Raw genomic sequence first — 5,976 nt, forward strand, 5'->3', positions numbered from 1 at the left:
AGCGGCAATGGCGAAGGATCCCAGCTTTGCTGGCAGCGGTGGCAGCAACAGCAGGGAGACGGTGGTTGTTGTTGAGATGGTGGAGGTCAGCAGCAGAGTAGATGAGTGGATGGGAAGTAGGTGGAGAAGGAGCCAGGGGTAGCAGAAGTGATAATCCAAGGAGGAGATGAGACGTGGCAGCAGCTGAGAGTAGTCCAGGTAGTGTAGTAGTGATAGCAAGTAGCTGATTAGCTAAAAGTTGGGAGGCAGTGAGAAGTGTGGAAGGAGCGGTGGACCGGGTGTAGACGTTGGTGAAGTGAGTGGTGTTGGCTGCCCCAGACCGTACCCGCGTGGCCGGCAAGCCCCACTGTGTCATGATGTCACACAGCTAGGCCATGGCCGACGAGCTGGCAGGGAGTGGAGACTCTCCCCCGAAAATATTGTTCGGCCGAATAGCCGAACAGCTGGGCCGTCAGTGAGGGACGCAGCGGGTCGGTCCGGGTTGGCACAATCACCACCACAAACACACAAACGTACTCACCCGAGTCCAGGGCGAGTGGTCACACACTCAAAGCTGAGAGGCAGATGGGTCCAGCGGTGGTGGGGTTCGGCCAGCTGTTAGCTAGCTGGCTAACATAGCTAATAGTCCGTGGATGAGGAAACAGTTGAATGAAACAGATGAGTGAAACGGATGAGTGCGAGCAGAGCTGCAGAGATGTAGGGAGGACTGGAGAGGCACGAAAAACAACCGGACAACACGAACACGAACACGGTCCCGGGACAGAAGCGGAAGTCAACAGACTAGACGCTGGCATTGCTCCGACCCGGAAGCGGCGGTCAACAGACCGTGAGCATGTCATTGCAAATAATCCATTTGTTATTAGAGGTGAGGAGAGAGTTGCAGTCAGTGCGGCTGCCACATTTCGAGACACTGCTGTGGAGTTACATCTGTTAGCCCTCAGGGGTTCCTAACAACCCAGGGCCCCTGGGCGGTGTCCTGCCTTGCCTGTTCACAGGTTGCGCCTCTGCACAAAAAGAATGGGGTAGAACGTTCAACAGTATCTCTTTTGTTTTGCTTTTTCCCACATACTCATTATTATTTTAGACCATGTAAACATGAAGATGACAATGATTGTTTTCTGGCTTTCTTCTGCTTGTCATTCATAGCTGATTAACATGTAGGCCATTTCTGACTTCATTGTGTCATCAGTCCTGTGTAGCTTTTTTTTTTTTGTCCTTTGCCGTGTTATTGTGCGTGTTTGTCTACTGCCTCCACACCATGCCATTAGACAGGCTGTATCACAGAGGTGACTACTGTAATTTTCTCCCTACCTCTCTATTTGCACTCTCCAACACTCAGCGGCTGAAAATTGCAGTTGGAACACAATGATGTGATGTGACTACTGATGCCTCACAGTTTCCCTGAACTAGGACTCCCTGCTGTTTGACTGAGATGGTTGACTTGGTTGGATGAGTTTCCCTCTCTGATCTCGTAGAAGCTGCAGAAACCTGCACTCGTGTTTACATAAACCTACTGCATGTCTATCACTCTAATATCAATTAGTCATTAATATTTAGTGCTATTAGTACTGCACATAAACTAGATTTACAGAAGATAGATTTAGTTCTGCCTGATACCTTTACAGCTAAAAGATGAGGATGCTGCAAATACCCCACAGAAAAAGGAGTTAAAGCTTTCTGAGTGTATTGTAAAGAAAGAGAGTCAATGATGACAAAGAAACAATCAGTGTGTTTGTTCTCTTCTTCAGAGACCAGCAGATGAGGGTTGGGACAGAACAATTCATGACAGTGACATTGACATTCCATTTGAGGGCCTATCACAATAATTACAATATTGACTCAAGAGCAGCAAAAGTTACCGAGATCATGTCTATTTGTTACCCATAAAAATAAAAATAGCCATAAAAATAGCAGGCTCATCACAACTACAAGACTTGTGTGTTTTTTTTTTTTTTTGACAGTGTTTAAGTCAAATGAACAAAAAAAAAAACCTACAACCTGGGACACATTTTGCTTTAATTTATGGCTGCTTCTGTCCTCCTCTTTGCTCTCTGCGTCAGAAATTCAACCATGTGCAGGGCTCAGGCAACTCCACCACACACACAGTGACTTTGGTCTTCTTTGGTCTTTTCACTCATGACAACAGATGAAAAAAAAATGTTAAAAAAACATATTTCTATTTTTTAAACATTTAATCTGCCTTGTGGTAACCCATCTGCTTTATGGTTGGCTACCGGAGGCTGGAGCTGCATGCACATTGTAATCAGGACAGAAAAAAAATCTTTTAATAGAAAATATAGCCTCCTTAAAGCTTTTAACAAAATGCAAAAATAAATCAACACGAGGCAGCCCCCTTCCTCCAAGCCGCCAGCATGGAGCTCTGCACTCAAACCTGCAGATGACCACTGTGCTCTGGGAGTTGGACGATTCAGAGTATTGATGTGTCAGTCCCGAACGAGCCGGTTCTAAGAGCCGGCTCTTTTAAGTGAACGATGGGAGCCGGCTCACGTCCATCAGCAAGCCGTTCTTCTTTCTTTTTCTTTTTTAAAAATCTTTTCTTGTTAGTACCTGCGGGTGCTGCGGACGCTGACTATGGGTGTCAGGTGCGTGCTGTCCGAAGCAATCATGTGAGGATTGACAAGGATCATACCACCAAGCAGGGGGGGGGGGGCGGTGGGGGCATCGCTGAGATGGTGACAGGAGGAGGTGACGCGCAGAAAGGAGAGAGGAGAGAGGAGTGAAGACGAGAGAGGAGTGAGGTGCAAAGATGAGTGAAAGTTGAAAAAGAAGTAGCATTTGGGTGCATTTTGACACTTGTGACAACATGAACATGTAGGATTTGTGTCTCTCCTATCCAGCAGGGTCCACTAATAACTTACACAGACATTAGAGAACTGGACATGCAACAGTTCAGTTGGAAGAAAAAAGACAGGCTAGCATGCTGCTTCTGCCACTACTCCACCTGTTGCTCCTGCGGCTATAAACTCAAGCACTTCAAGGGGTGAAGCCCTCCCAGTGAAGGCGAGGTGAAGGTAGCTTTAACGTGGGGGAAATTGTTTACCAAGAGGCAAGTCTCTTGATCAGTGATGCCTCCAGATGGCAAACAATAAAACACCTCTGGGTTTTTTGTCGGAAGCTTCATTCTCTGCCCTGTATTCAACAATAGGTTCTTACACTGGGCAATCACAATTTCAACGTCTTGCAACATCCAGAGCACAAAGTCATATGCAATATATTGATGAAAGGGGAAACTCTACTAAACTATACTACAAAATGTACTTGTGAAACAAAGAATAAAATAAAAAAATACAGTGCCCCGGAAGAAACCAACATTAAAAGTTCCAACCACAGGAAAGAAAGGTCCTATTTGTGGAGTACCTGCAGTACAATACATTTTCTTTTAACTGTACTTCCATTGTCCTAATAGACAATGTCTAGAAGAGGGCTGTGTCTAATGACTGGTGTGACCACAGAAGCGTAGTCCCTCTCACACACTCCTGCTCACCCTGTTACGCCCTGGCCTAGGGTAACCTGTATGCAACATAAAAGTGCTCTCTCCCCTTCCCAACTCCCAGAGACGAGGCAAAACAGATAAGCAGTCCAATCCAATTTATTGTACCCAATAAATAATTTTGCTTCAGGGTGAGTATTGCCAAAATAACAAACAAAACATCTCTCATATTAAATCTAACTAACCTGAAAACAAATATAAGTAAAAGAAAATACAGGCTTCTTACCTTAACTCCATACACAAAGCAGGAGAAAACGGTTAGTTAAACAAAAAGGCTACCCACCCCTACCTACCAGGACTGCACAATTAACCAAAAGGGATCTTTGTTAAGAAAACAGAGAACAAAGATCACAACACTACAAACAAGAGTCTACAAACAATTCACAACTAAGTCGTCTGGCTGGGAGACAGGACAAAGGGCCAAGAGGGGTAAAGCATCCTCAGCAGCCGTCCTTCAAAGCTGTTCAATCAGCCGCTGTCCAGTCCCACTCCAACCACCACCTGGGAAACAAAAAAAAGGAGACACAAAGGAAACAAGCAGCACCTCACTCTGGCAGGGAGGATCACCTGCGCCAGGCACTGCAAGAAACAAAACAAAGGCACCATATGACCCCTGGTCATAACAACCCAACCTGGAGTGCCATTTATATTCTACCACAAGTGGACAGGGTCACTGCCCTGTCTGAGCTACATGATGCGCTTGCTAGCTACCAAACCATCCACCACGATGCAACAAGCTTTCAGGACCCGCACCGCCACCTACAATACAGCAAGGAGGACTCCAAAGCTGCCTCCTACTACATCCGCAACTCTTATCAAAAGAAAACATGGAAAGCATAACACCTTCAATTTAATGTATTTATTTATCCATTGATCATACAAACCATGCCACAACATACAAAGAATTCAGTCAATGTAAAGTGCACATCACTAAATACAGCACTAAATACTGTTAAAGTTACACATTATAGAAGATGACTGTTGCTTTATTTATACCTACGTTAGTTTTGCTGAAGCACTTATATCTCTCTCCTTCTGGTAGCGACTTTATCGCTAAGCCTAATCTCATTTTTTTTATGCGTTCAGTTCTGTTAGATACTTTTCTTAGCAGCTAGCAGTAGCTTCTCTCTCTCCTGCTCAAATGTTTAGCTACTCCTCGGCCTCCTTTACTGACAACGGTACATGTAATAAGTTCAGCGTATTAGTTGTGTTGGAGACGATGCTTACTGAATTGTTAGCGCGGCTCCCCCTAGCCGGTACGGGCCGACCTAGCGCAGCAGCTGGCTATCTGTCCGAAGGAAGCACAGTCACAAGCAACAGGCCGCCACCACAGTGAGCCAGGAGGAGTGTTATATCTACCCCTGAGACTACAAACCTAACGTTAATAAACAAAACTAAAAAGAATTAATTATTTGATAAGAAAAATGTATGCATAACATTACTAATTTCAACAAAAAAAGTCTGAGTACTCTACTGCGTTACTATCCCCAACACTGTTCTTTGGTCCCTGGCCCTGTAAAACCTTGTCAGTCAAGAGAAATATTTTAAAATGGATTGTGAAAGAATTAGTAACCAGTAATGGAAAGCTAAAACTGAGATGTGAGATTGTCTTTGCATGAAGCCTAGCTAAGGTGCTCTGCACAATGTGAAGTGCAACCCAAGCTTTTTCTCTGCCACCAAGCTATGGTGAATGAGCAGGAGTGCTGCTGGGGCTGTGGTATGGAGTGACACAGGGTGCTTTGCACTGCCCCTTTAAATTGTTCCTTTAAAGCAGGATTGGTCTTTAAGGGTCAATGCCATACAGTTGTGTACTGTACCGTTTGTTAATGTACTGTATATACAGCAGTCTTTGGAAATAAAACACAAAGATTTGTTCCTAAAAAGAAAACCACAAAAATATATGAATATGAATACCTTTTACGGTATTAAAGTAGCTGTTGAGTCCTTTCAGCAGCGGCCACACTGACCTGTATGCAAATCCCAGGGGGCTGTTGCGGCAGTGACAACTGTATTTTTCATGTGTTCTGTTGCTTACTAAGACAACATTAATATTGTATGGGACCTTAAAGTGCTCTCCAGCTGTCACTTGGAGCAAAACTACTTGGGCATTAAGTGCTGTAGTGGTCTCACCCTACTCCCAACCAAATGAATGGATTTGTCCATATTCTCAAACACACATTTCAGGAAGTACAAAGCTTGTTATGTCACATTAGGACTTGGCTACTTGCAGTTTTACAAAGCTTTTAAAATATATAGCAAATTGACCAAAGAACATTGTGCGTGAAAAAAAACTGGGAAAGCTTTAATTATACAATTTCTGGTGGTTTAAGTCAAAATAGACTTAGAAATTAATAGTTTTTTGGCACATCATTTTCTATCAACTCAAAGTCACTCAAATTTTCTTTAAAAATCAAAGATGTGATGAAAACAAACAAACATGTCTCTGAATTGTATTGTCTCCTTTA

Source organism: Centropristis striata, chromosome 8 (assembly GCF_030273125.1).
Source record: "Centropristis striata isolate RG_2023a ecotype Rhode Island chromosome 8, C.striata_1.0, whole genome shotgun sequence".
NCBI lineage: Eukaryota > Metazoa > Chordata > Actinopteri > Perciformes > Serranidae > Centropristis > Centropristis striata.